The sequence below is a fragment of the Vespa mandarinia genome, chromosome 2 (assembly GCF_050613455.1).
Source record: "Vespa mandarinia isolate Hongniang chromosome 2, ASM5061345v1, whole genome shotgun sequence".
NCBI classification, from domain to species: Eukaryota; Metazoa; Arthropoda; class Insecta; order Hymenoptera; family Vespidae; genus Vespa; species Vespa mandarinia.
The window spans coordinates 7,380,001-7,400,000 of record NC_140811.1 but is presented as its reverse complement, the minus strand read 5'-3'; the positions used below and the strand labels follow the sequence as shown (position 1 = coordinate 7,400,000).

General features: G+C 35.4%; 1 protein-coding gene across 5 annotated transcripts in view; it reads right to left on the bottom strand.

Annotated features, from left to right (window-relative positions):
- Window positions 1-20,000, bottom strand: part of pxb (putative Hedgehog signaling attenuator pxb) — a 406,415-nt gene that overhangs the window by 104,323 nt on the left and 282,092 nt on the right. For 3 of the 5 annotated variants that reach the window (XM_085654848.1, XM_085654847.1, XM_035861241.2), the window contains exon 2: window positions 8,309-8,478. The exons of 1 other annotated variant lie outside the window; for it this stretch is intronic. The gene's annotated coding sequence lies outside the window, so the exon portion shown is untranslated. Of the gene's footprint in view, window positions 1-4,484; window positions 4,651-8,308; window positions 8,479-20,000 lie in introns of those variants that run through there. One more of the 5 variants, XM_085654850.1, reaches the window with a different exon arrangement.

Genomic DNA, 20,000 nt, shown 5'->3' with positions numbered 1-20,000 from the left:
GTAAATGAGATAGAGAGAAATAGGGAGAAAGAAAAGAGAAAGAGAGAGAGAGAGAGAGAGAGAGAGAGAGAGAGAGAGAGAGAATGTTTCGTAATTCGAGCATATGTGAGCCGGTCACGAAATTTTGGCGCGTGCGTGACATGAGCGTTAGGAAGGAGGACTTTATCGCGAGAAACAGCATTGGGGTAGCTTGAAAATTTGGCTGATTAAGCATTACGAGCGTATAGGGACGACTATATGGATAAAAAGAAGGAAAAATAAAAGGAAAAAAGAAAAAGGAAAAAAGAAAAAAAAAAGAAATATAGATTCGAGAGAAAAGCGAAAAAGGAACTGAGATGTCTCCGTTTCATTCGCTATTCTCAAAACCAGGTGGTGGTACGTTCACCTAACGTTTGCAAAATTCGAGCAAAATCACGTGTTCACTCTCATATCTCTTTCTCTTTCTCTATCTCTATCTCGACGTTTATACGTTGTCCTTTTCGTGGGTAAGAGTGACAGGTTAAGAGCACGTGAGTTGATACGCGACGTCCGTGTGTCGTCGTTGGATAAGAGTAGCTGACGCGACTCGTAATTTCATTATGAAAATGCCAACAATGCAACACCTTTCCTTCCTTCCTTTCTTCCTTCCATCGTTCATTCGTGCATGTGTCTGTGGTGTTGGTTGGCCTGTTCTCACCCACCTCCGCAATCCTCCTTTTCTACTCGTGTGAGTTTAGCGAGACGCCTTTGCTAATTCGATTCGCGCTGTGGCTAATGGGTTATACGTGTCGCGAAATTTTTATTTCGCACGCTGGACTAAAGTGTCCTGGGAATCATTCTCTCTCTCTCTCTCTCTCTCTCTCTCTCTCTCTCTCTCTTTCTTTCTTTCTTTCTTTCTTTCTTTCTTTTTTCTCTTTTAATGTTCCGACTTCTTAGCGATTTATTAGACATCTACCATGAAACATTTACATGAGAATTAATATATGTTATTTTTGACAATAACGAGACGAGTTCTTGCATATATAACGATTTTATTATTGATGATTAATAATTTCTATTAGTAATAATTAGTACATATATATAATTAATAATACTTGCCGTAGGTGAAATAGAATTAATCGTTATCGAAACACGTTCGATGATACGAAATAATTCGTTTGATTTCAAGTCATTCATTTTTCATGGGATTATTACTATATATCGTTCATTAAATTTTACATTACACGGTAAAAACGATTTTCTGTTAAATTATATATACATATATATATATATATATATATATATATTAAAAGATATATATGTATATATAAATATATATATTGTTAGCCTCTATCGAGACAACACAGAAAATATATAAAATTCGTTCAGATTATTACATGTGACCCTTCGATGTGATATCTTGTAAACGCTGAAACGTGACATTCGCTGTACCTTGTCCATGTCTATCTTCGATATCGTAGATGAAAAAGAATGGAAGAGGAAGATGGCAATGAAGAAAATAAAGAGAGAGAGAGAGAGAGAGAGAGAGAGAGAGAGAGAGAGAGAGAGGATTGAAACCTAGAGGAGAGCTTGCTTGATCGGAAATACAATGAAACGGAATGGGATTTAAAGAAGTAGAAAAATTTCATAACGTACGTTCTATCGCGGCGATGGCACAATGAGAGAGACAGAGGGAGGGAGAAAGAGAGAGAGAGAGAAAGAGAGAGAGAGAGAGAGAGAGAGAGAGAGAGGGAGCAATTCTCTTTGGAATTTCTTCTCGCAATGAACGTCATCGCTTCTTCTTCTGTTTTTCTATAAAATACTATCTTCATTCTATGCGAAATTGTATACTCGGTCATTGCTCCACCATATCGTTATTTTTATATGATAATAAGATATAATTTTGAAATTGTAACACATTACGATCGAAATATTTAAAAGGAAAACTAAATATCAGAAATTGAAACGATGATATAAAAAAATATTAAAAAAAGAAAATATTTCGCAATATTTAAGAAGTAAAAAAAAAAACACATACACGGAAAAAGAAAAAAAAAGGAAAAGAAAAAGAAGAAAAAAATATCGATTTCGTACGGTTTTATCTTTCTTAAATATTCAAGATTTAAACGTGTTCGTTCGATTTCTCCAAAAGAAAATATCTTCATTGCAAATGATAGAGAAAAAATAAAGAAATAGAGAGAGAAAGAGGAAGAGAAAGAATGAAGAAAGGACGTACATGCAGATGGCGCTTTCCGCTTTCGTACTGCACACGCTTGCGGGACATCGAATTAGCTCTCGTTAAATGCGGGCCCCTGGTCCCTTCAAAGTGGCTTTGAAAATCAGTAGATTGTCGTTTTATACGGCCGTTCGCGACGAAGGGACGAAGTTTAAATTAAGTCATTTTAATCCCAAGAGAAACTTCCCTTCTCCTCTATAACCTCACCCCGTCTCCGTCTCCGTCTCCGTCTCTCTCTGTCTGTCTCTCTCTCTCTCTCTCTCTCTCTCTCGCATCATAGCTGCGTTCTGCCGCTCTTAAGTTCCGACGTTAAGTAATCAGATTAGCTCGAACTAACCTCGAACGCTGCTCAAAACCTCCGAAAAGTTACGTCTTCTCTCCTTCCCTCTCTCTTCCTCTCTCTCTTTCTCTCTCTCTCTCTCTCCCCCCTCTCTCTCTATTACTTCTCCGAAATTCTCTTCCTCCCCCCGTCCCTCCCCCTCTCGTCTCTCTTTCTTTTCTTTTTCTCTCTCTAACGATCATTCGCTTTGCACTAATCCTCCACTTTCGAGCGGTCGGCAACCGAAATTCTACTCACGGGCTAATTATTCCACTCCCTTCGAAATACTGGTTGACTTGTTCTTGTGTTGGCATGTATATTGCCATTGAGAATCTTCTGTAACTTTTGCAGGAGGAATGAAGTGGACATAAAGAAGAAAGAAAGAGAGAGAGAAGGAGGGAGAAAGAGAGAGAGAAAAAGAGAGAGAGAGAGAGAGACAGAGAGAGATGGGAGAGAAAGAAGGTAGAGAAGATAAAACTGGATGAAAAGATCGATAGAAACAGAAAATCCGATTACTGTAGAATTAACGACGTTCCTTTTTGCTCGAATAATTCAAATAAACCTAAATGACTTTTCTATTCTTCTTTCTATTCTTAATTCTTAATTCTTACTTTAATTCGGATTGACATAAGTTCTACAATGGAATTTCAACAAATTTAACACAATTCGCATAATCGTAAGACATGTTGGCTTACTCTTTTGGGATATACAGAATAATCTGAATTTGAGCTATCCGCTATTCGAGAAACATTGGCATTCCGTACGTACGTACGTACGTATGTATATATATATATATATATATATATACTGCGAAATGTTTCATTGGACTTCTTCCTTTTCACAATGTATGTATGTATGTATGTACGTATGTGTGTATGTATGTATGTATGTATGTATGTATGTATGTATGTATGTATGTACGTGTACATGTGCGTATGCGTGTGTATGTGTGCGTGAGAGAGAGAGAGAGAGAGAGAGAGAGAGAGAGAGAGAGAGAGAGAGAGAGAGAGAGAGAGAGAGAGAGAGCAACTTTAGAGGTTCCTTAAATATCCGAAACTTCTTCCGTTCTGTTAAAGCCACGAAGTCTATCCTTTTCCCCATGAAATATTTCGCGTATTTCCAGTGCTTAATCTCGGATAAAAGGAAAAGCTTAGCTTTTTCGAAAGTTAGTGAAAACAAAAAAAAAAGAAAAACAAAAACAAAAAAAATAACGAAAACAAAACAACAGTCATTCTCTTAAGAAAATTTCTTAACGATAAACACGCGTACGTTATACCGGCCAATAATAATTATAGGATTTGATAAAGGAATATTAAGTTCAAAAGAACAATGATAGGATAGCAAAAGATAGTAGGAATGAAATAAAAAAAGGAACAGATGGATATATTTGAAAAATAAAGAAAGAAGAAAGAAAAAAGAAGAAGAAGAAACGCGAAAATGCGCGAAACTTTTCTCTGTTCTCCCCAAACCTCTTTTTGATGATTAACAAAGATACCACTAATTAATCATTAAACCATAAGTCGCAGCATGTGACGTGAGAACGCACTCGACGAACTTTTATTGCAATTATTAATTCGTTTTCTATCACGAAGAGTTATCTCCTCTCCTCTCCTCTCTCTCTCTCTCTCCTTCCCCCCTTTCTCTCTCTTTCTGTCTCTCTCTCAGCTTTGCTCTTCACTTCTTCTTTACCTAACTCTCGGGTTATTGAAAGATAAAGAGGAAAAGAGATAAGAAAGGAGACAAAAAATCGATTAATTTCGAGGATTTGTAATTTCGACTATTTGTAATTGACATGGAATGTCAACGAGAAAGGGGAAAGAAAAAAGAAATACAAATTGATTCCTTAAACGTTCCAGTCATGTTCTTCGCGAAATGCAACTTGGCCAATTGAAACGAGTTATTATTTGTTAATAATGGACAATACATCCCCACTACCACCATCATCAACACCATTATCATCAACATAATTACCACTCCCTCTCTCCTTATTCTTTCTCATTTTACTTCTTCACGATGTTAAATCTGTAAATATGTAAAATTAGCTACGTGGTCCATGAAACGAAACGTTCAAATATTGTCCCTCCGGCGAAGCGCCCTCTATATGAATAATTCTGTTTCTCATGGCTCTTGTTTCCCAGTTTCTCCCCCTCCTCTTCCTCTTTCTCCTCTTCCTCTTTCTCCTCCTCCTCCTCCTCCTCTTTCTCCTCCTCTTCTTCGTCATCGTTCTTCCTCTTTTTTTTTTTCTTGTATTTTTCTCTCCTTGCCTCTTTTTTGTTTCTTCATCACCCTCCCCTTTTATATCTTATTCAGCGTGCTCGTCAAACGTTGCCTACGCCCACTATATGAAAAAGAAAAAAATGTGGAGGCTGAGAGCCTGCGGGAGATAAATTCAAAAGACAACGAAATTATAACGGCTAGGATTTGAGCGAGGTGTATGCGCGTACATATCCTCTATCTCTTTTCTCTCTCTCTCTCTCTCTCACTCTTCATCCTCCTCCCCCACCTCCTTTTTCGCGTTACGAGCAACGCCAGCGTTTCCACTGCAGTGACACGCAACGAACCGTAAAGTACCTCTTCCTATTCCACTTCTTTCTTCTAGTTGTACGCTATTTAACTATACCTTCAAATCTCTTCTTTTTTCTTTTCCTTTTTCTTTTTCTTTTTTTCTCTTTTCTTTCCTTTTCTTTATTTTTTTCTTTTCCTTTTTCTTTTTTTTCTTTTTCTTTTTTTTCATTTCGATATACATAGATTACGATGTTTTAACGCTTCACAATGTTTTTTGTACTTTTCTATAGAAAAGAAATGTTTCAAAGTAGAATAGACTTATAATGCTTATTAAAGAAATATATTCTATATATTTAATATATAATAAACGCTAAATTTTTCAATCAAATACCCGAGTTTAAGATAGTTTTAATGACCATATCGAGTAAACTTGTGAATTTTTTTTCCACAACATTCTACAGCGTTAGTTAATCGGTAACGTTAAAAAAAAAAAAAGAAACGAAAAAAGTAAAAGAAAAAAGAAAAAAAAAATAAGGAAAAGAGATAAAGGGAGATGGTGAAATACCTGAATATTTTTCTAGCGAAAAAACTCGCGATCGTCGTTAATCGAGCGTTTGAAAGTTTCTTGGAGAATAATTTCGGAGTAGAAAAAAAAAAAAAAGAAAATGAAAGAAAAGAAGAAAAAAAGAAAAAGGAGGATGAAAGAGAGAGAAACGATCTCTCTCAATTAATCCACGATCGCTCACTCTCTTGTCGATATTCATTTGCAATGAAAGAATTTTCAACGATGTTACTAGAGAGAAAGAAAGAAGAAAGGACCGAAAGGAAAGAGATGTACGATACACGTCGATAAACGCACCGGTGCATGTTATATAATGCAGCTAATACGCGAGCGTCGAGGTTATTACTGCAGTTTGCAAACAGACTGCAGTACGGTAATGCAATCGGCACTGATACGATCACGCACGAACGGCACTTTGGCGTTCTGCTGCCTGCGGAAAGGGGTCGAATGGTATAGAGATAGAACGGAATGACATAGAGAGAGAAAGAGAGAAAGAGAGAAAGAGAGAGAGAGAGAGAGAGAGAGAGAGAGAAATAGGAAAAAAAGCTAGAGAAAAAAGGGAAGAGAAAAGCGTGAGTCGTAAAACCGAGAGGTGACACGGTCCTTGCTACTCGGCCGCGATCAAACTTTTAGGAAAATCGTTTGGCGGCAAAACAAGTTCCAAGCGTTACTAAAAAGTGATTCATCCATAACGTAAAGTCGTCGGTTATCCGCAATCGATCGAGTATCCCCAAAGATCTTTATTTTCTTTACCATTTCCAACGAGAAAAGATCGAGCGTGATCGTTCGATAAAAAACTTTCAGAGATATCACATATTTTGTTGCAGGTCAGAGGAAGATTCATCTCAATTTTGTATTCAGCGCAACGATGCAGTAGAAAAATAAAATGTTTAATAACGATATATATATATATATATATATATATATATATCGATATATGTAATAACGATATATACAATAACGATACATATATACATATATACACGCGTAGAAAGGTAACTTGTATTTATCCATTGCTTTGTTTATATAAGAAGTAATATATAATCGAAGAAACTTTGCCGTGGGACGAAACTGTTTTGTTCTTGATTGTGGCACCGTTTACATATATACGTACATATATATATATATATATATATATATATATATATATACATATATATATATGTATATAACTATGGAATTTATTTATACACGTAGGTATACTACGTATGTACATATACATACTATATATATCTTATATACGTCGATCGCTCGAAGCGACCACATAGCGACCTCGATATTTTTCAAAATCGATGAACCGCGGGAGACCTCCAGGAGAAGTCCATTACGTTCGAAACCGTACATTTGTCGACTTAATAAAACAAATATCGTTCTCGGTAATTGCGCTCAGCCGTTGGCCTCTGTGCGTTCTGGCAAATCGGTCGTTTCAGCAAGCTCGTTACGAAAATACCATTTTCCTTTCTCATCGAGTACGATTTTGTTCTCCTCCATTCGTAGTTCTACCTTCCATTTTTACCATCCACGCAAAAAGAAGGACTGCAATAGTAAGTATCAAGAGAAAGAGAGAAAGAGAGAAAGAGAATCGAAACGATCCGTTCGATTTTTTTCTTCACTTCTCCCCTCCCTCCTCCAGTCGAAATTTGTAGAAAATGAAAATCCTGTAAATTTGTTTCGGACGATAAGTTGGTGTACATATTCAAAGACGATTTTTCCAACTTTTTTGGTGAGCTAAAAGAAATTCTACTTCGAATAGAAGGAGGAACAATGAAAAAGGACGTGTTAAGACGCTCAAATCGATTTGTCACCCTCTCCTTCCAACGTGCCGACACGGATCGCCCTTTTCCGAAACGGTCGACCGATGACAAAAGCCCACCGCCATCGCGAGAAGCTCTTATTCGATCCATATCTTTTCTTTCTTTCTCGGTTTCTCTCTCTGTCTCTGTCTCTGTCTCTCTCTCTTTCTCTCTCTCTCTCTCTCCCTCTTTACCTATTTATCTATTTATTTCTTCCTTGACCTTTCGTCATTGTCGTAAAACTGCACAAACCGAGGTTTTAGAGATTCTTTGTCAAAATTCCCGCACGATTCGATATACTCAAAAGCGTATCGAAAAATTTAACTCTCTCTCTCTCTCTTTCCCTTGTTTGTCCTTCCGACAGCTGCAACATTTTCTTCGTTTCAAAAAACCGCGAGCTTTGCTGCTGTTACGGAAAATCGCAGGCAAAGATATCTTTTGTCGTTCTCGAAGATTTATTCGATTAAGCTTTTACGCAATTATCGTATTTCAAAACTTTACATGAAATACTTTTGAGAGAATTCGATAAAGAAACGGTTTTTTTTTTTTTTTTAAGTTCAAATCCATATGGAATTAATCTTTTGAGATATTTAAACCTAAAATATAACGATAGTTATATCTCAACTATATTTTCATATCTGAATCTTATTTAACTAACTACCGATTATCTTTTTTTCCCCTTTTCGTTTATACAACATAAGTATAAGTAAATTATTTTCACGTTAATAAATATAATTTGACTTTTATATCAAACCGATGTAAACAACAAATTTCGTTTTTTAACGCGAGCTAATATGTTTTTCATTATCTTTTTTCATTTTTTCTTTTTTTTCGGTTTTTTCTTTTTTTTTTTTTCACGTAAACTACAATGTAGAGAAGATGTATATACCCGAGTATAATATATTATATACAAGGCACAAATAGGAGGAACGTACATAATTTTCTCGTGGCGAAGATCGAAGCTCGAGCTCGTCTCTATGTTAATCCTCCCCTCTCGTTCACCATCTTCACAGGCTTTTCATACGCGGACAGACGATTACTGGTTTTAAGACGTCGTCCGCGTCGAATGAAGGAAGAGAAACCCCACGGACGCGACTTTGCCTTCCTGAAAATTGAATATTCTCCATAAAAAAGGATGCTCGTTGTAAAGCAACTCGCTTGTAAAACACTGCGCCAACGCGATAAGAACGTTCAAAATAAAAGCGTAATCAATCGGTCGTGTTCATTTACATTTTGATGATACCAATTTTTGCTGTTTGATCAGCCTGTATAACGATTGATACAACTTTGTCGTTAATCCGTAAAAAATACAATAGATAAAATAAACTTCGACAATTTTTTCATGAATGCTATTACAATTTACGGAAAATCAGAATTGTTTATTTCAAAAGGCGATGAAATATTATGGAACAAAGAAAGAAAGAGAGAAAGAGAGAGAAAGAAATATCTAACGAACCTAAATTCAAATGGTATAATAACGATGCTCTCAAATTTATCGCAACAAATACGAAACGACCTTGGAAATAACAAAAACGAAATAACAAAACTCTGCTCAGAAATAGAAAAACAAAAAAAAACAAAAAAATACGTATGGAGTATTATAAAGTAAAATCTTTACGTTGTTTAAAATGAAGAAAAAAGAAAAAATAAATAAAAAGAAAAGAAAAAAAAACTACAAATATACATCGCTACATCGACGAATAAAATACGCTGTTATAATTAATGCTGAGATGTTAAAATGAAATGAGATTATGTTTTATATTACGTATAATCCGATAACGACTCTTTTTGTATCGTTCATTGAATAAAAATCCTTTCATTTTTTTTCTATGATTTTCGCTCTACGTACCTGCTCGTTATACTCCATCAAAAAAAAACAAAAAAAAAACAAAAAAAAAACAAAAAAAAAACAAAAAAAAAAAACAAAACAAAACAAAAAGAAAAAAAAAAGAAAAAACTGGAGAATATACGATTACGTACTTTTTTGCTATATACCTCGTTTACAAACTAGTTTCGTATATTTACATGTTGTTATCTTTCCATTGCATTAATAATAAAGTTACATTAATAATTTTCCAAAAATATCACGATTTTAACTCAAAGAAATCGAAGTAACAATTGCTCTCCAAATGATTATTAATGACCTTAACAATTATGACAATAGAAAAAGAAATAAAGAAAAACAAAATACACCAACACACACAGACACACACACATACACGTGCGCGCATGTAATTATATTATCGAACATCTTTATAGGCAAACGAATCCATCGAACGAGATTGTCGATAAAACGTGCATGTACGCCAACACGATATTGCACAATTCTATGATTACAACCACAAGGGTTTGCAGGCAATGCTGCATATTATTTACATGTACACACGTTCTATATACCAGATGGGCCGATGGAGAAGTGTATTGTAGGGTGCGGAGAGATGCGGTTATATAACGCGGCAACACTGAAAGGGTGTACGTTACTACTATCTGCCATCTTCGATTATTCCCGCGGTATCCCAATGTTAAGGGATATATCTGTGACTCTCCTCCACCTTCTAATAACCCATACACCAGTTCATACTCTACTCACCCTTTCTTTCTCATTTTCTCTTGGTATATCAGTTCTCTCTCTCTCTCTCTCTCTCTCTCTCTCTCTCTCTCTCTCTCTCACTTCCTCTTTCATTCTCTCTTTCTTCCTTTCGCGCAAAGCTCGTTCGACTTCCAGAGGCAGACGCGACTCGATTTAATTAAAGCTACCCGTTGAATTTAATACTTTCACCCTCGAGTACCGTCACTGCTAGACCGTTATGGATTTGTGCCACGCGTGTATCATTAATCTTACGCCGAACCGCAAAACCGTACATTCGTTTATTAATGCACCGACGCGTAATTGAATATTTTTCACGGTGGAAAAAAGAAGGAGACTGAAAAGTATCTAGTTATATATTTCTCGAAAATTATTAAGTTTGTTTTTTTTTTCGTTTTTTTTTTTTTCTTTTTTTTCTTTTTTTTCCTATCTTTTTTTCTTTCATTTCATTTTTTCTCTTCGTTATTTCTGTCATATTTCATGCACAGTTATATCAGTATTCATCCATCGAAAATATCATTGTGATATTTATCTATGAATGAAATAGTTGTCTTTATTATACGAAGACAAGTTGTTAAAAATATTTTCGATTAAACAAATGCATATTTTAAAAATTTACAATTATATTTTATATATTATTTTATCTATGCACAAATGGTTACAATATAATATATAACGTGTATCCGTCTCTATGAAACAAATTGTTATTATATATTCTGTCCTATTTTTTGAGAAAATGTTTGTTTTAGAGATGAAAAAAAAAAAAATAAAAAAAAAAGAATAAGAAGAAGAAGATAAGGATAGATAGTGGAAGGAATCGAAAGACCGTGCGAGATACACAAGATATAAAATTATTTATAAGCTCGAGCAATAAGTTATCAGAAAGCTATTAAAAGTTTTCGTGATCCAGAAATAACCTTTACGTTCGTCGATATTCCCTAGAGGGTGATCTCACTCTTATAACATTTTTCAACATTCCGAGAGCTTTCGAATCGCCATGGCGTTCTACCATGTTCAACTTCATCTTTTATCTTTCGATATATGTATGTAATCTTATTTTCTTTTCTTTCATTCGATCGTTGAGATACTTCATCACTGGTGGATATATGAAAAGTTAAAGACAAGTTGTTATGTGACAAACCCGATTTCGTTAATTGTTAAGTAACTAATTAAATATATCGATAAACATTTTTAAAAAGAACGATTTCTTCGAATCAGTCTCAACTCTCGTAACGAATAAAATGTATTTTTCTCTTTATATGTTTTATTTTTGTAAATAAAAAAATGAAAGGAATATACTATCAGAAAATGTATTTTAACGCGTTGGACTAACGAATCAATCTTACACGAATCTAATAACTTCATCTAATATTATTCATAATTTGATTTAGATAAAATATATACAGAAAGATTCATCGCCATACTCTTGATATAAGACTTTAATCTTATTAAATATTTAATCTTGTCAAATGTTAACAAAGGATATATTTAAAATGTCATAAATCATATTCTGCAAAATTGAGAAAATCCGATTGATGCTCTCAATGATCACGTATTAAAATCACGTTAATCTTAATATTCTCATTGTTTTTATAATCTTGAGAGTATAAAAATAACATTTGAAAAAAATAAATGAATACTTTTGGTTTTTTTTTACGTCTAGACGATCGTAACTTCGAATCGGTGAAGTTTTTTCGTAACCCAGGAGAAAATCATCAAGGACATTTATTCTACCTACTTATGTACTTCTTCTTTTTCATGCAAAACCCCTCCTCCTTCTTCTTCTTCCCCTCCTTCTTCTCCACCTTTTTTTCTCTTTTCTGGTAGCCCGCGTGTCATAGCTTATAACATCGGACGGTCATAATTTCAAAGTTTAGGGTAAGGTCGACGTTCAGCGAGAGAGCGGGAAGCGTAGGCGCGAAGCGAATAATAAAGTCCGCCTGGTCGCGAATAGCAGCCTCGCGAAAAAGAAGGCGTATATAAATTCGTTGGAGTTAACGGTCCGTAAATCTACATGCCATCGGAAAATACGCCCGACACCTACGCGCTATAATTTTTACGTCTAACGATATACCATCATCCATCCTCTTTCTATTTATCTCGCGGCATTCTCCAAAGAAAGGATGACGCGTTGAATAATAAACTTATCAAATTTTAAAACGACCGACATATGTAAGTTAAATGTGGAGAATTTTCAAACTCTCGGTTCTTTCAAATAAAATAAATTATTTCCCGATTGAAAAATCGAAACTTAAAAAAATCGATCTACATATATTGAATTATACACCAGTTATATGAATTTATTATTTTTATTTTAATTAATTTTTCCAATAGAAATTATTGTTTTCCAATATTATCAACGATTTTCAATTAAAGATAATAAATTACGTAAAAATTTATCTAAAATGGACATACGTATCTATACAAGTTCGTGAAAAAATATAAGCGAAAAAAAAAATATATATATATATATATTTATATATACATACATACATACATACATACATACATATATATCAATTGACAATTGTATATTGAGATAAATGATGACAAACATGTGCATATCGTTGGATAAAATTTTATTATTCAACTTTTAATTATTAAATATATATTCAAATTTTATTATTAAAATTTCCAACGAACTCGAACGAATTATCTCTCTTTTCTTTTATCTTTTTATTTTGGAGACAAAGGATGAGAAAAATGATATTCCTCGTGTATCTCCTCAACATAATATTCCACATCGAAAGTTCGACTCGCGTTACATCTAATAACCGGCATCGTTGCTTCGTAATAATAATACGAACACACACACACGTGTTTCGATTACCTTACCGGTCACGGCACTTGCACGCGCAGCCTTGGAAATGATAGCTCATCCGGTAATGATATCGTAAGTTTCCCCTCGAAGGCGTTGCCTTCGTCGAAAGTAACGATGAAGAAGAGGATGAAAATGAGGATGAGGATGAGAATGAGAAAAGGGAAAAGAAATAAGAGAAAGAAGAAAACTAAGAAGAATAGGAGGAATAGGAGTAGGAGTAGGAGTAGGAGTAGGAGTAGGAGTAGGAGGAGAAGGAGAAGAAGGAGAAAGTAAAGGAGGGAAAATACCAAGGACGAAGGTCGTTGGAATAGATTTGGGGATGGAAAGACGAAAAGGACTTGGAAAGTCTCGCGAAAGTCTTTCCTTTTTCTCTCTACCCTTCCTCTCCCTTTTCTTCACCTCTTCCTTCACCTCCAACTCCTCCTCCTTTTACTCCCTTCATCATTTTCTCAATGTGACCAAACGCGGAAACAAAGTTCGCACCCTCGTCGGATAGATTATGAAAGGACGTCGGCATCGCGATCTCGTCGAATTTCGACACTTTGCTCCTTAGATACCCTCTCCTACCTCTTTCCTCTTTTCGCCCTTCTTTCTTTCTTTCTTTCTTTCTTTCTTTTCTTCCTTCCTTCCTTCCTTTTTCGTTTCTTTGCGAATAGATCGAACTTTTCTCCCAAAGGTCCCTCGACTTTGAGCACGTTTTCACGCGCCGATGAAAAGGAAAAGAGAGGGACGAAAAGTACTTCGTTCTCGTGTTAGATCGTAATTAGTTGCGTCTCGAGGATGGATCAATTCTAACTTGAATTATGTTACATATATATATATATATATATATATATATATATAACTTTATTAACTCTATTAACTATATACATATATATACATACATATATATATATATATATTTATATAACATTATTATATAACTTTATATATATTACAGTTATATAACTTTTTCTATATATCCTTGTAATTAAATTTTAATTACAAATATAAAGTTATAGATTTCATTATATACATATATATATATATATATAATTATTATTGTTATGATTTATTATATTGTAATTGTAAAGATTATTTTATATCATAAAAACAGTTATATATATTATAGAGATAATCAGTCGAGATAGTTTGCTCATTTGTATTGTAAATTTGGAGGGTGAATATAAAATCGTTTAATTTTCTTATTCCGATGTTAAACCTAATTAAGTGTTTAAAACGAGTTTAGAGACCAGCGACAATGTTACAAATTCCTTGTAACTTTAAACCCAGGAAACACACTTGAAAGTTCTTTCTAAATCCCAGCGCGTGCCAGCAAGTGGATATAAACCACGAAGACCCTTCTCTCTCTCTCTCTCTCTCTCTCTCTCTCTCTCTCTCTCTCTCTCTCTCTCTCTCTCTCTCCCCCCTTTCTCTGTCAGTCTGTCTTTCTCCGTATCATAGTCTTCGCGTTTCGCCATTGTACTCGTTCGTGAACTGCGAGATGAACAACGAAGAAGTCTTTGTATTTTAGGGAGAGACGAGTGGATGAGTAGTACGAAAAACAGAAGGATCGTTTCGTTGGCTCCTTCAACGAAAAGACAAACAGCCTCCATCGCGTGTATTTCCTCAATTTGAAGAGAAAAGAAGAAAGGAGGGGACAAAGAGAAAGAGAGAGAGAGAGAGAGAAAGAGAGATTTTTAAGCGTGTGGACCTTGTGTTCTGATAAACGAAAAGAAGGCAGATGGGACCGTGAGAAAAATGTTCGTATCTCTCTATTTCTTTCTCCCTTTCGCAGGACGATACCCTACGAGATATCACGTTTCAAACGAAATTTGACTTTGTTGTCACTTATAAATATGAAGCAAAAAAAAGGGGGAAGAAAAAGAAAAGAAAAAAAAAAAGGAAACAAGAAAAATAAATGTACTCCGACGATTGAGCTATTTATTTCGCTACGCTGAACTCCCTCTGAGCTTACTTTCCTATTCTCGAAATCGTATGAAAGGAAAGAAACGTCATTTATACAAAATACATTTTTTAAACTATCATTTTCGTATACATACACATACAATACATAGCTTTGAGATTTCAAATCTTTTATAAATCATTGTATCTTTTTCACTCTCCTCTGCTTTCTCCTTCTTCCCTCTCACCCCCCAACAATGAAAAATAAAAATACGATACTTATCCAATACAGAACAAAAAGCAGATAATTCTGTTTAAAAATTTAACGATTAAATTTAGATGAAAATTATAAGATAGAATTCTAGTTGGCACAAAAGGGAGATAGAGAATAGAAAAGGACATACTACTCTAAAGAGTAAATCATCGGTCGGTGAAGTTTGAACGACGAGAAGGACAATGTCAGCAGCATTTTACCAGCCCCTCCTCTCTCATCTTTCTCACCGTCGTCGTCATAAGTTTCTTCGGAGAGTACTATGAGACTCTTGAACTTCCGAATAGAAGCCAACTGACTAAAGGGGAGAGAGGGGAAGGGTATAGGAAGAGGGGAGGAGGTTTGAAGCTAGTCCCCCCCGTAAGAAGTTTTGCACGCACGTGTTTCGCGTTTCTCACCGGCTGCTTTATTAAGCCAAGACTACCCTCGCGTGGAAAAGCTTGCAAAGAGGGGTACGGAAGAAGGTAAGGGATGGAGAGGGAAAGAGGGAGGAGGCGGAGGAGGAGGAGGAGGAGGATTCTTAGAAGCAGGTACACCACCATCCTCTTTGCTGTTGGTCCAAGGGATGGTGGTTGCCTTTAAGCCACGGCACGCCAGTGGGGAATCCACTTAAACTGAGTTTACGACGAAAGGACGTTCGAAGAGAACGAAAGACCGAGAGGGGGGGAGGGGGCAAAAGAAAGAAAAGGAAACTCGACGATGGTGCGGGTCTTGCTTTATCGCTCGTTAAGTCCATTGCGATTAGTGTTCGTCGTTGGTTCCGCCCTTGTCCTAACTTTAAATGACCCTTTCAAAACTGAGCAAAGAAATAATGTTTCCTAGGAACCCAATTTCTTGCTATTACTAATCCAGTTTGACGATTTTCTTTCTCTTTTCGATCTTATATATGAATGAAAAAGAACGACTTATTTACTTACTTACTTACTTACTTATTATTCTTTCTTCAATGGTGATTATCAAAGCGAATAATTGCGAGTACATTATCAGAACGAAAATTATAAATGTAATTTCGGTATGGTTGAAAAACGTAATTTACATTAAATAAATAAAAAAAAAAAAAAAACACTTTAGTATACACGCGTATCGTGTAAAGTGAATTCAATTTCTCAATTGTTTTTCTAAAGCAGTTAATTACCAAACTCGTTTCGCGCGATAATATGACGGCGGTTGAATTATATATTGAAACAGTCCAATTTTATATTATTTACGTTAGGAATAATATGCACGATTTGGCAACATCGCATTCGTTAGGTTTTTATTCTTCCGTTTTCAGACAGAACGTGTCAGTGTCCATTCAACCAATAGGAAAAAAGGGATTGTTTGTTTGTTGTTCAGAAAATATAATGTAATTATATAATTCCACGATTTCTGTATAAACGTTCTAAGTATTTAATGAAAAAAAAATGTTTAGGAATTACTGTTCTAAAATATCTTTCATGAAATTTCTTTTTTTTTTTTTTTTTTTAAATATTTTTCGATAATCAAATAATAAACTCGAAACGATCGCGAACTGTTGACGTTATGCATATTATGAACTTCCATTACCGACCCGCCATCTGACGACGTTATTGCGTAAGCTCGGTTCGATCGTGTCTCTCGCGCAATAACGGGCGCGCGTAAAACGAAACCGCCGACTGTGCGGGCTCCGGCAAAAGAGATCGTCGTCGTGTTTATAAATTATTCGAATTTTCTCGATTTGAAATATCAAGTGATATACTGATAGTAGTTATATTCGTCGTTGATATAATCCACGTTATCGAATATGTTACCTTTCCTTGTAGAAAATTTCCAACAGAAAAATAGATTATACCGTCGACGCTACTATTTTTATGGTTTGAATTTGAACGGGAGAAGGAGGATTCACGAAAATTAACGACAGGTTAAAAATTCAAGAAAGAATTTTTCGATTCAGGTACGTATCGTAAAAATAAATAACCTTTCTTTTTTTCTTTTATTACTTTTTTTCTTTTTTAAGAGATTATAGTATAAAATTTCAGAATCACCGATATATAACTATAATTTAATATTCGCTTTTGCACAACGACGAATATTATCGATTTCAACGAATTTATATCAATATTCAAAACAATATTCAATTGTATTTATATCGAAAATATAAGTGAAATATACGTCGTTAAATAATGATAATCATTATTTAATTCGTATCCATGATCAAAACGCTGAGATTACAAAAGGAACCATCTGCATATGACCGTTCCAGTTAACTTGGCGTGACAATAAATAACTAAAAACGATCGAATCTTTTGCTATTTGTTAGTGGAAAATAAATCATTTATATAAAATTTCAAGAGGGGAGCAAGAGTAGGGAGGTGATGTTTCGAGAGACTCGCACTGGTTAAAATTAATTGCGTCGATCAATCTTCATTCCTGAATTTCAATTGTATCACGTGGCTCCATCTGCTGTTCAAATCCGGAAGCAACATACATTTGAAAGAAGAACCATTGTTCAAATATTTTTCTATCCCAAGTATATCGCGTTCGTTTATTTTTCTCGTATCAATATTATTAAAGTAACATGAAGTTTCGAATCAATATTATGCTTGACAAAGAATTAATATTTAATCTTGAGAGTTATAATGAATTTAATCGAAGATGAAAGAACTCATTAATATTCACGTATGAGAGATAAAATTATATGGAATTGTATATAAATCTTAGCTTTGAAGAAATTTCACTCGATTCAAAATAATATTATAATGCGACGGTATATAACATTTAGTAGACTTAAAAACTTCTTTTTAAAATGTCATCTATACAATTCACTCTCCCTCTCCCTCTCCCCCCCCCTCTCTCTCTCCTTTCAGTTCTATTTTAAATCCTTAAATTTGAACACATAAGAGATATGTGGTAAAAAAGGAAAAAAAAATAAAGAAAAAAGAAAGAGACAAAGATATATATATATATATATACAGAGAAAGAGAGAGAGAGAGAGAGAGAGAGAGAGAGAGAGAGAGGAGAGAGGAGACGACGACGACGACGACGACGACGACGATTTAAATGTAATTCGTTTTTCATCCAGGAGATTTTGAAAGAAATTTGCACGTCGACGATGCGGATTTCTTCTCCTCGCGTAAGATTAAATTCAGGTTCACTGTCCGGAAAAAATTTGTAGAACTAGACACGCTTATGAGCTACATTATATCCCGAGAGCCGATTCGTTCGAGAGATGACGACGACAACGACGACAACGACGACAACTACAACGACGATGACGACGAGGACGATGAGGAAGGAAGGACGAGGACAGGGTGAACTTTGTCGTAGTTGGTTATCGTTTAGCGGGGAGAGACCTCGGTTAAATAAAATGACTCAGCGTATTAAGGTATGTGTCGTGGCGAAGGTAGTTCGAAATTTAAAGCGACGTTTGCTAAAACTATTAATCGATAACTCGAACAAACTCGCGATAGTTGAAAAACTTGTTTAACGCTTCCATCTTTCTATCTCATTCTCTTCTAAATCGTTCTTGAAAGAATGAAAGAAAAGAAAGAGAGAGAGAGAGCGACGGGGGAGGGAGGGAGGAGAGAGAGAGAGAGAGAAGGAGATAGAAAGAGAGAAAGAAAAGGAGATAGAGAGATAGAGAGAAAAGAAAAAGAAAAAAAGAAGTCGTATCGATTTTTAATTAAATAAATCAGCGCTTTTCCGAGCAAACCCTATATCCCTCTTTGTCTTTCTTTAACTTAGAACGCTCAGTAAATTTTGTACTAGAAAGCTGCTCTGCTGCTGCTGCTGCTGCTTCTTCTTCTTCGCTATACCCATATAAATCTCTCTCTTCTCTCTCTCTCTCTCTCTCTCTCTCTCTCTCTCTCTCTCTCTCTCTCTCTCTCTCTCTCTCTCTCTCTCTCTCTCTCTCTCTCTCTCTCTCTCTCTCTCTCTCTCTCTCTCTCTCTCTCTCTCTCTCTCTCTTCGTAAGAGAAAGAGAGAGAAGGAGAGAGAGAGAGAGAGGACAGAGAATTTTCTAGAAGAGGAAGAGGCGTGCCGAGTGCATCGATCGATCGTTTCGAAGCGAGTCAAAGGAAAACTTTTCTCGCGAAAAATCGTAGCGGAACGTTAATATCGCGCGGTATCGACGGAAACTTTCCTCGGCTTCCCCCCGCTCTGTCTCTCTTACTCTTACTCTTACCCTTTCTCTTCTCTCTCTCTCTCTCTCTCTCTCTCTCTCTCTCTCTCTCTCTCTCTCTCTCTCTCTCTCTCTTCTCGAAAAATTACTTTCGAGAAAGCATGCGTGCGCGCGCACGTATATATTATTCTTTTTCCATTTTTCGAAAGAAGACGTAGGAAGAAGATCCTCAGAGAAAATTTCACTCGGTTATTCTTTTTTTTTCTTCTTTTTTTTTTCTTTTCCTTTTTCCATTTCATATTTCGCTCAAATTCCATCCGGATAGTTTAAGAGAACTTTTTCATTTTTACATCCGAACGGTCTCTCTCTATCCCACCTCTTTCTCTTGTTACACAAATACGATATTTCAATATATTTTTTTAAAGTGAGCTCGAATCGAGCAAAATAAGAGAAGAGAGCAAGCAAGCAAGCAAGCAAGCAAGCAAGCAAGCAAGCAAGCAAGCAAGCAAGCAAGCAAGCAAGCAAGCAAGCATTAAGTCGATCAAGTCGTTCAAGCATCCTCGAAATATTTTCAAAAGCTGCGCGTCTCGATCGAAAGTCGTGTGCGTAGTACAATAGCAGCAGCAGCAGCAGGCATCGACGAGGGGGATCTATCTTTTGACAAAATCGCTTCTCTTTTTGAATATATAATCAGAAAAAAATATAATATTAGGAGAACGTTAGAGATGCTTTTCTAAATAATAAAAAAGAATGAAGAAAAAAAGAAGAAAAAAAAAAGAAAATAAAATAAAAAGAACAAAAGAAGAGTAACAAAAAAGGAATAAATTAAATTAAATGCACGAAATGGCACGGAATGTGAATTTAGTTATCTACGTTATCTAAGCGAAAAGCTTGCTTTTTGGTTCACCGATCTCAACAAATTTTCGGTTAGTTAGGTTGGTCTCTCTCGGTCGGTCGGTTGATTCGCACCATAAAGCTTTTGCGAA